At 37.6% G+C, this 11,464-nt stretch overlaps 1 non-coding gene across 1 annotated transcript; it reads left to right on the top strand.

Annotated features, from left to right (window-relative positions):
- The first annotated feature begins 9,295 nt into the window (after positions 1-9,295).
- On the top strand, positions 9,296-9,433 carry LOC112863037 (U4 spliceosomal RNA). Its single transcript, XR_003223862.2, has one exon. It is a non-coding gene; the product is annotated as a U4 spliceosomal RNA (small nuclear RNA).
- The last annotated feature ends 2,031 nt before the right edge of the window (positions 9,434-11,464 follow it).

Here is an 11,464-nt window from a genome sequence, read left to right on the forward strand (position 1 = left end):
GAATTGTTGAGGCAGTTCCGTGAACATAGCTTTTCTTTAACTTAATTTAAAAAAATTTATTGGGGCCTTCTTTGCAACAAGAATTGATGCAACATAAGATTTCAGGTGAATATTACTACTCCCTGTCCATAATGGCCTCACAGATTACCAGAGGGGATATATAAATAGGAAATTACAGAACAGTGTACTGTGATAGTATGCATATGTTATCATGCCTTATTGTGGTGCATTCTTTGAACATTGCTGATATTTACTCAGTATTCCCTGGTACTGGTTGTTTACAGCTGGTATCTGTTCTTATTGGTCTGTGTATCTACTCATATTGGCTAGAACCCCTGCAATACTTAAGTTGTTAAGTACATCGTCGCTGCAATAAAGTGCATGGGGAACACCAACTCTGATTATTTATGAATGGAATGCAATAAGACTTCCTGAGATGATTCTTGGACTATCTGAAAGGATGAATAAGAGTTAGCTCAGTAAGGGACAATGTAGGAAGGGAGAGTACTGTAGCTAGTAGGGGATGATGTCTCAAGTCTGAGAGTTTCAAGTGTTGGTGAGGATTTGGAGCCCAGAAAAAACCCCTGCTGGTGGGAATGTAAATTGATATACCACTGTGGAACACGGGGAGGCATAGGCATTATTTATTACAGTTGAATAGAATACATATTATCCCATGACCCACAGACTTCCCCCAAGATGGGATATACCTAGAGATACACGCTTATATGTACCAGGATGAGTGCTCCTGAGTGTTCACAGAAATGTTTATTTTAAATGTCTTAAGCTGAAAATAGTCAAAATGCCCATTAACAATGGGATGGATAAATCAATTGTGATATAGTCATACAACGAAATGCTTCACAATACTAGAGGGAACAGATCACAAGTACACAGAGTAACGTGGATGAATTTAATGACTTAAGGTTAGGCAAAAGCAACACTTCATACAGTATGACTACATTTACACGGAATTTAAAAACACAGGCAAAACTAATCTATATTATTAGGGATAGATTTAATCATGGTAAAAATAGAAAGAAAAGCAAAAGAGTGATAAGTGGAAAAGTCAGAAGATGGGAGGCTTTTATGTATGGTTCTGCCAGTTATATTAACAGTAAAAATTTTAAAAATGCAGTCCAATATCTAATCATATGGTTTGAAGACACTTATCCAAATCTCTGTTCTTTCTTCTTTAGTAATTCTTACCTTATGCTTAATTTTCCTACTTTGCTTCTGTTCTCTTTTATTTTTCATCCAGTTATTTCAAACATTAAAAATCAGCTAATATAAATGTTAAATTTGATTGTGATTCTGTTATGCTGAAATTCGATGTCAAAATATATGCAAAAATCTTGCAAAAGAGCCATTTTCAGGCAAAACAGTTATATATGACTGGCTGAACTCATTGAATAATCTCATACAGAGAAACATATTCACAGTCAGGCACCTCGTGTTGTTTTAAAAACAACAAATGTGGCTATTTGAAAAAGCCAAGATGACTAATTTATTTCAGTTTTCATTCTGTTATTTAGATCATGAAAAACCAATGCTTAATAAAGATTTTGGGGGATACACAAAAATAGTGTTTAATAGGTAAAAATGAACTTTTATGACAATTGCTTTTTAAGCATTTCCACAAGGTCAATAAGGAAAATATGGATTACATATTCAGAATAATAGGTTTGGGCACATATATGCATTTTTGGAAATGATGATTTAAGTTTAAGACATAGGTAAACATTTTTCAATGAATTATGTATAGCAATATCTGTTACCTCCCAAATCATTTATGTATTTAAATATCTCTTCTCCAAATATAATCTATAGGTATATGACTCCCTAAGTTTTAGTCAACAGTCATGCTAATAAGTATGTTTCTAAGGCTAATGGCTTTATGTCTAAGATTGGGAGTATAAATTTTTTTTTTCAACGTTTATTTATTTTTGGGATAGAGAGAGACAGAGCATGAACGGGGGAGGGGCAGAGAGAGAGGGAGACACAGAATCGGAAACAGGCTCCAGGCTCTGAGCCATCAGCCCAGAGCCGACGGGGCTCGAACTCACGGACCGCGAAATCGTGACCTGGCTGAAGTCGGACGCTTAACCGACTGCGCCACCCAGGCGCCCCTAAGATTGGGAGTATAATTGATAAGGCTATTATTATTATTATTTTTTAACGTTTAACAAAAAAAAAATTTGCTAAGTCAGAAGGCTCGCCTGTGATTGACAATTCCTAGGCTATTAAAGTTTTAACCCAAATCTCTTCAGCTCCACCTTTCCATCTCCCTATACCTTTTCCTTTATTCATCTCCTGGCTCTTGAATTCTCTGAAGAAGATAGGAACTTCAGAGAGTGGGAAAAGGAGTTATCTGTAAAAGAATACGATGTGTGGAAAGAACCCTGAAAGTAAACTGTAAACTTTAATCTAAAACCTTTGTTCATGTCGTTACAAACCAGACAAGGTAAGAACCCTGTGACCTTGGCAGTTACTGTTTTTCTCCCGAGGTCGATTAAAACCTTTATTGAGCATCTCCTGTAAATGTTGCAATTTAAAGTAAAGGCAAATGGGTGTATTTGTAAAAATTCTATACAATTGAATTGGTCATATTTATAAGAAGTTTCTTGCTTTACTAATTCGCCTAATTTCCAATTTGAGAAATTCACCCATTGAATAATAAATTCCTATCAATGAAAATAACCTTCTTGTCCTTCACCTTGTCTTGTTAGCTGTGGCAGGTAGCTGCCTTCCTTCCCTCTAGGTATATGAACATGAAAAAAGCTAAACATGAAAAGCTACTGTTAACAATATTTTGTGCTTCATAAGGCTTAGAAAATACCATAATCTTATCTTTCTCATTCTTATTTCTTATTCTTATACCTTAGTAGACACTGCTTGTTGGTTAAATATACAGAAACAAAATACTAATTCACTGATCATTGATAAATATTAGCTGTTAGAAATTTTAAGCATTATTTATTTAAATTATGTTCATATTTTAAATATTGTTAATATTTACATAGGAAGTTTTTTTTTACAATCTTTCATACAAAGAATCTCTCAATTCTTTTCTTTTTTTAATGTTTTATTTATTTATTTATTTTTTAAAATTTTTTAACATTTATTCATTTTTGAAAGGCAGAGAGAGAGACAGAGCGTGAACAGGGGAGGGGCAGAGAGAGAGGGAGACACAGAATCTGAAGCAGACTCCAGCCTCCAAGCTGCCAACACAGAGCCTGACATGGGGCTCGAACCCACAAACCATGAGACCATAATCTAAGCTGGAGTTAGACACTTCACCGATTGTGCCACCCAGGTGCCCCAAGAATCTCTCAATTCTTAGGTAACATTTCATTATATCTAAGCGCCATTTTCATCCAGGACAACTCCCTCTAATGGTTATAATGAGAATCAGTGCTTTCTCTGACTTATTTCACTTAGCATAAAACTTTCTAGGTCTATCCATGCTGCAAATGGCAGGATTTCATTCTTTATCTAATATTCTATTGTACATGTATACATGTTCTTTATCCATTCATCAGTTGGTGGACATTTGGGCTCTTTCCATAATTTGGCTATTGTAGATAATGCTTTTATAAACATTGGGGTGCATTTCACTCATATATGGAATTTAATAAACAAAACAATCATAGGGGGAAAAAAGAGAGGCAAATCAAGAAGCTGACTCTTAACTATAGAGAATAAACTGATGGTTACCAGAGGGGAGGTGGGTGAGGGGATGGGTGAAATAGGAATGGGGATTCAGTAGGGCACTTGTCGTGATGAGCACTGGGTATTGTATATGTAAGTGTTGAATCACTAAATTGTGCACGTGAAACTAACATTGCACTGTATGTTAACTAACTGGAATTTAAATAAAAATTAAAAAAAAGAAAACCAGTGTTAAATAAGATTAACTTAATAAATACTCCTTTGCAGAAAACTATCTACATTATCTCTATCAACCCTCATGGTACCTCTGGGGTGAACCCATCCACCCAGGTATTACATGAAAGTACTTCCCCCTTGGAATTTCTAGGCATAAAACTCTTTTTCATTTACTAAATTGCAAGTTTTGACGCTTATTTGAAATGTAACTCCAGAAAACTGGTCCTAAATAGTTGAAGACATCTTTTTGTAGGAAGATTTTCTTGTTAAGAAAAAAAAAGGAAATTTATGCTTGTGAGGTTGGTGTTGAGAGAAGACTGACAGTGTCAGTTTAATGTATTCTGATTCACATTGTTCATCTATATACACTGACATCTTCATACATACACAATTTATTCATGATGGGTAGGACAAGCAAATGGAGGAATGAATATAAAGGAAATTAGATGTTTTTTTTTTAAAGAAAAAGAGTGTTAAGAAGTCTGAAAAGTGATAAGAAAACGTACATGGCAAAGAAGAGCATGATGTAAAGAATAAATCAAAAGAACAGATGATGAGTTCACTTACATTGCAGCAATATTTCACACAAGTTTGATTATTTTAAAAAAATCCTAATGTAATAATCCTCAACTATTTTTCAATGAACATAATCATGTTGATGGGATTAAGTGGATCTAATGAGCCAGCTTTATGGCTACTTGTCTCATTACTACTTTCAAGTTAAATATCAGGAAAAAATTATATGGGGAAAAATCCTGCTAATACCTAGCAAAATTAATAAGGATGTTTCAATAGCCATAAAGCACAAAATGTAACACTTACATTTGCCTGCTATACCCCTGCTCCATACCCCCCACACTGATGAGTAAGAAATACACTATATATGTATTTTTAATGTTTATTTATTTTTGAGAGAGAGACACACAGAGTGCTAGTGGGGGAGGGTCAGAAAGGGAGGGAGACACAGAATCTGAAACAGGCTTCAGGCTCTGAGCTGTCACCACAGAGCCTGATGCGGGGCTCGAACTCACAGACTGCGAGATCATGACCTGAGCCGAAGTCGAACGCTTAACTGATGGAGCCACCCAGGCGCCCCTCCACTTAATCTTTAATCTACAGTGAGCACCTTTAGAAACTGTTAAAAGGTAAACTGAGGCACATTAAAATTTTTTTTCAAGAGTTTGAATGAACATTGATTGAAATCAAGTAACACCAAACTGAAAGTGGTTGGGAGTGCCCCATCGACAGGGACAAGGGGAAAAGTTTTTATAGAGAAGGTGCAGAAGCAACACAAGAAAATTATTTGATTGGCTTAGCTTACACTTGTCCTATTTGGGAAAGCCTAGTTGGCTGTTTGTGCCTGGTTGTTCTTAAGTGTTATTTTTCTTCAATTCAAGGGCATAGACTTCAGCATAGGGTTTCATTTGCTTACATAGGGTACCAAAGCATTAGGGGCACTTCGGTCTAATGGCCTCCTTGTTTAATTACTTGAACAAAACATAGTACCAGTTTTAGCTCAAAACACTTCAGACCGTAAAGAGAAGCAGAAGAAAGGGGATCACTCCCATGACCCCGTCTCTATCTGTTGACTATCTAGACAGCAGCTACAATGACCTGATCTAACCATGGCAAACCAGGCTTCGTCACCATTTACAGCTAGAAAGAAAACCTTCTAGGGATTACTCTCACTTGTCAGCTTCCCATATATCTCTAAGTGACAAAGGAAGCTGGAGAGAAGGGACTAACAGAGTTTATCCTAATGAATATACCATGAGTTGGTGTTGATGATGAAAAAGTATGGTCAGATAGGCTGGGGGTGTGTTTTAAACATACCTGCCTCTATATTTCTGCCTCTCATCTACTTTGAATAAGTAGAGCTGAACACTGTAATCAGCGTAGCCTAAACAACTGAACTTTATGTTCAAAGTTGAATGATACAAAGGCATTTCACTTTTTATCTCAAACATTCATGCCATCTTTCATCTGAATTCTTTTTCTAAGTAACCAGAGAGAAGCTTCTCTTCATTGGAATGATGAAGGAATTGGATCTCACATCTAGTGGTCTGACAGTCAGGAGCAGATGCAGATTTGTGGGTCCATTAGCTTATACAGTGGGGAGGGGTGCTCTTTAAGAAAAAAACAAGCCACAGATACAAATTTCAGTGCAAATGTTTCTTTAGAATGAGAAAAGACACGACACATTACAAATGTTAAAAAGCTAAAAATACCCTAAACACAAAATCCAGGAAAATAACATAATATTTTATTAATTGCCTAACAAGTACTTTTCTCCTACATGTTTTGGTTGCATAATCTTTAATTATCTCTTCAAATGACAACACATATGAGATATCATCTGTGTCACAGTTCAGAATCTATAGCCTTAGGAAACTATGTGATTTTGCATAAGCCTCAACTTTTTATGTCTGAGTTTTTTTTTAAGTTTATTTATTTACTTAAAGAGAGAGAGACCTAGTGTGGGGGGGGGGGGGACAGAGAGAGAGAGAGAGAGAGAGAGAAGGAGAGAGAGAGAGAGAGAGAATCCCAAGCAGGCTCTGCACCATCAGCACAGCGCCTGATGCAAGGCTCGAACCCACAAAACCACGAGATCATGACCTGAAACGAAATTGAGAGTTGGATGCTAAACCAATTTAGCTACCCCAGCACCCCTGTCTGATGTTTTTTTTTCAGCCTAAGGAAAAACCAGTTATCATCTGGTGGGCACCAACTGTGCACGGATTTGGGGCATCTCTGGTTGGCCTCGGGGCTCTAGGAGATGCAGCCACTAATGGTGGTGACTGGCGTGTGGGAGGCTGGCTTCTGGAGGTGCTGCTCGTGTAGCCCAGCTGCTCCACAGCTCAGTCCTTCAAACTAGCACCTACTCATGCTTTTGTTCCAAAACACTACCCCAGGTGTGGCTGCTACAAGCCAGCCAAGGCTTTCATCTTTCATGAAGCATCACCTGTAACTCTTTGACAGCACTCCCCACCTACCTCATGTTTACCGATGCCCCTACCTGACCTCCAGCTGCCTTCAAGCTCCTGGGTCCTACCTGAGCTCACTTTCTGGCAGCTTCTTTTGCACCGGCACCTTTCAGTCTCTGCATCTGGACTGCTCAAGCCTGGCCAAGGTAAGGAGTGCTGGCTGGGATCCAAGGCCTGCTGCTCAAATTTGTTTTACCTTTAATTTAAGGGATTTGCTTTCTTTGCTAGTGTTCTCGCCTCATACACTTGATGGCCCCTTGCCACACACATTTCTTTGTCAGCTACTCACATATTCCATATCAAAAGCGATCTTAGGCTTATAGAGACCATAATGCTAATCATTTACTGACTTACTGATTTGAAGTTTAATTTCACTTTTATTATGGAGTTACATTTAGTGAACTTGGTTTGATGTAAGTAAATGCTTAACTTTTGATAAGTGATTAAGGTCTGGGATGCATTCTGACATGTTATCCCACTCATTCATGAATCACTCTCCAAATGTGTGAATAAAAATTAGTCTTCCTCTGCTCAAGCATTATCTAACATTTTAATTAGCACGTTCACAATCTCCTTTGACCTTGAGCTATATTAGCTGGAAGGGAATGTTCTTTGCAGATTTCAAAACAGGTTAGAAAGTCCAGACTCTTACATTCTAGCCCTTCGTTTTATAAACTCTTTAGATTCTTTGGAAAACTCCAGTTTATCATTTTGCCAGAGAAGGTTTTTCTTTTCTTTTCTTTTTTTTTAAACAATTGTTGGAAATACATTTTGAAGGAAATTTACTCTTTGCTTAGGAAGAACAGAGTATCTATGTCATTGTTGGCAGTTGTGGTGTGGGATCAGCCAGAGTAGGGTTCTGTCAATACTTTCATGGGACCTAGTTTTGCTTTCATGAGCCCCTTCCTCCATAAAAACTTAAAATTATACCTTATAATTGTATTGGTATAAATACAAATATAATCCAGTTTGGATTCTATTTATTTTTCCCTTTTGAATTTATAAGAAATAAAAACATTTTCATTGGCCTGTAAAAAGTTTTGTGGGCGGGCCCTGGGCATTGTGGCTTCTGTGCCTAATGGATGAGTCATTTCTACTTACCTTTATATTTAAAAAAAAATACAACAAAGTATTGACTTAGAAACTCAAAATGTCATGCTATTCCCTCAGCTTTGAATGAAGACGACTCACTTAAAAGCAAGGCTACAACCAGTCCATGGAGCCACCATGAAGCTTACTAGATGATGAGTGTAATTTATAACGCTAACATTCAGTCTTGGGCCATATCATAGGTTTATTTCTGGAAATAAATATAAACTGAATGTAAACACTTCTAATATGTGGTGAACTCAATAATTAGAGCCAAAAATTGAGTGGGCAGGGAAAAAACACACTCTGAGAATCAACTTCAGCAGATTCCAGTGTTATGTGACAAAGGTATGGAGATTTGTGAAGGAAGAAAGAGCAATGGGACAGCCTGTCTGATGAGCCACAACCAAAGGCAACGTTTCAGCAGCCTCAGGAAGATGACCCTCCACCTACTTCCTTGATGATGCTTGAAACTAATTTAACTGAGAATGCAGACTTTCAAATCCGTAGTTAAAATATTGCTTCTAATGTGAAAACTCCTGAGAAAATGAAGTATTGTACTAAATGCATGATACAGAATTAAAGATCGCCACCTGAACTTTCTCTGAAAGCAGGTTGTGTTGAGGGGAAATGTTCTGGTTTTGCCTAGCTTTTAGAATCTAGAAGAGGCTATGGGAGCTCAAGATGGTTCGTTAGAAGCATAGGTCATCCACTGGCCTTCCCCGAAGGAAGAAGATAGCGTGGTGGGGGTGGGATGGGGAAGATACAAAGGGGGACAAGTACCCTTCTTCACAACTGATACTATAATCAGAGTAAGAGGGCAGTGGACTTTCTAAAGCAGTGTTAGAGAGTCCTGGTCTTTTGATGTTGGTTGGAGTGTAGACTGGGATAGGACTGTGGAGATGAGAAGGTGCCATGACTAAAATTAGGCCAAGAGAACCAGCAGGGCTCCTGGTACAATTGTGCAGGTTGTGCACAGCTCAAGGGTGCCACATCTAAGGGAGGGCGGTTTATTTATTTGTAGACATCATAAGTTTGTATATTTATTAAAACAGTTTTCTGGCTGATGGTAGTAGAGTACTTTGTTTTAATTAAATTGGCATATTTTGTCCATTTTCTGACAGATGGGAAGAAGAGAGTCTCTAAATTGCAGAAAGGCACATTTTGTTTAGTATCCTTGTACCCCTTCAGGAAGTTCCTTAGCTTGAAAAAATTCCTGCATTTTGTTCTCATTGAGGACAGGAGTCCTGTTTTGTTTTGTTCCCCGCCCCCATGATTTTTTTCCTATCACATAATATAGGAGCACAGTTTACTGACGAAATTGAACTTTCCCAAGCTTTGTGCAGTGTCAGTATTGTAGCCAATGAGGTCTATCCGAGGCGTGATTATTGCTAATTGAAATTGAACTTTCCCAAGAAGCATCGTAGTCACCAGCCAAATGTGACTGTTGAGCATTTGAAATATGGCTTGTTTGGATAGAGATGCACTGTATGTGTAAAACACGCTGGATTTTTAAGTCAAAGTGTGAAAAATATAAAATAGTTCCTCAATGACAAGTTTATATTGAAAATACATGGGAATGATAATTTTTAATATAATGGGTTAAATGAAATATATTAAAATTAATTTCACCTGTTTATTTTTAGTTTTTAAATGTGCCTACTAGAGGGGCACCTGGGTGGCTCAGTCAGTTGAGCATCAGACTCTTGATTTCCACTTAGGTTGTGAACCCAGTGCACTGGGATTGAGCCCCATGTTGGCTCTGTGCTAAGCGTGGAGACTGCTTGAGGTTCTCTGTCTCGCTCTCTCGCCCTCTTGCTCTCTCACTCTCACTCTCTTCCCCCCGCCCCTTACTTCCTCTGTGTGTACTTGTGTGCTCTGTTTCTCTAAAAAATAAAAAGATTGTTAAATGTGGCTACAAGAAACTTAAGTTACATATGTGGCTTGCGTTGGTGGCTCATATTTCTGCTGTACAGAGCTCTGCCTTAGAAGGCTGACTAGAAAAAAAAATCCTTGGTAATAATTTATACAATAATCATTTACATTATCTCCAATTTAGTACCCTTTAGTTAATAGTGTTCTGATCCACTTCATATTATTTTTAAGAGTTACATGAGGCATAATCTTAAATAGGGTTAAAGAAGAACATTTCTGAAAAATATATGTTTCTTCGTGGCAAAGATGTTAAGTTGAAAAGAAAAAAAATTATTTTTTTATGGCTTGGCACTTTGCCCAGATAATTACAAGCTTTTATTTGGAGAAGAGTGTTGTTTGTTCCTGAAAATCTGCTAGCGTTATTTAAGTAGCCTCATATGAACATAGTGACTCATGTTTGGTATAAGATTTTTGTTTGATTTGATCGCTTCAATTTATATACTGATTATGGTTTTACAGTTGTATTATTTTGTAATAGTTTGTTTTGTAGTTTATCTATAAGATGAGAAAGTAAGCATTGTAAAAGCATACTAGCCAGCTTTACTCAACCAACTAGGGATCTTTGTTCAATAGTAGCTTCTAGATATGTGACTTTTCCTCAGCACCACAGCTTTTCCTAAGGGCATGAGTGAGATGGACCAAAGGAAGGTCAATCAATACACTCCATTGAATCTGGACTGGTCTCATGCTAAGTAGAGATAACCTTGCCTGGGAGTATCTGGTTGCCAGGCCAGGCCAGGCCAGGTCAGGCTGAGATTGAAGCTGCTTTTGTGTGGAAGTTGTGTGTGTGTGTGTGTGTGTGTGTGTGTGTGTGTGTGTGAGACAGAGAGAGAGAGAGAGGAACTGGATGAGGAAAACAGAAGAGAAGGAGAGGGAGAGAGGGAGAGAAAGAGAACTTTCTGATATAATCTTTCTAAGGACTATCTATTAACACCAATAAAACATCATCTATATTGGGACTTTCAGGGTTGAATCAAACCCTGGCTTGTCCTAAAAATTGGGAGTGAGGTGTGTAGCAGAAATGACAATGTAGAAGAATTCTTTATTGTGTCAGTATTCAGTGTTCCACATATAGGTACTGCTCACATAACACTAATTTCCAAAACATCAAAGAAAAGATATGTTCATTCAGATGGTACAATCCCAGAAGGGATGCATGAAATATTTAGTATTCGTTTCTGCTTTAGGTTTTAGGATAAAAAGTTATTACGTATTTGAGTAGATGTCAAGATGGGGTTGTGAATTTAACAAAAGAAACCCTTAGATAATTTACACTTCTTTCATTGTGGTTTATATACACAATGGAGTACTATGTGGAAATGAGAAAGAATGAAATACGGCCCTTTGTAGCAACTTGGATGGAACTGGAGAGTGTTATGCTAAGTGAAATAAGCCATACAGAGACAGACAGATACCATATGGTTTCACTCTTATGTGGATCCTGAGAAACTTAACAGGAACCCATGGGGGAGGGGAAGGAAAAAAAAAAAAAAAAGAGGTTAGAGTGGGAGAGAGCCAAAGCATAAGAGACTGTTAAAAACTGAGAACAAACTGAGGGTTGATGGGGG

This window comes from Puma concolor, chromosome B2 (assembly GCF_028749965.1).
Source record: "Puma concolor isolate L17-30 chromosome B2, mPumCon1.1.hap2, whole genome shotgun sequence".
NCBI lineage: Eukaryota > Metazoa > Chordata > Mammalia > Carnivora > Felidae > Puma > Puma concolor.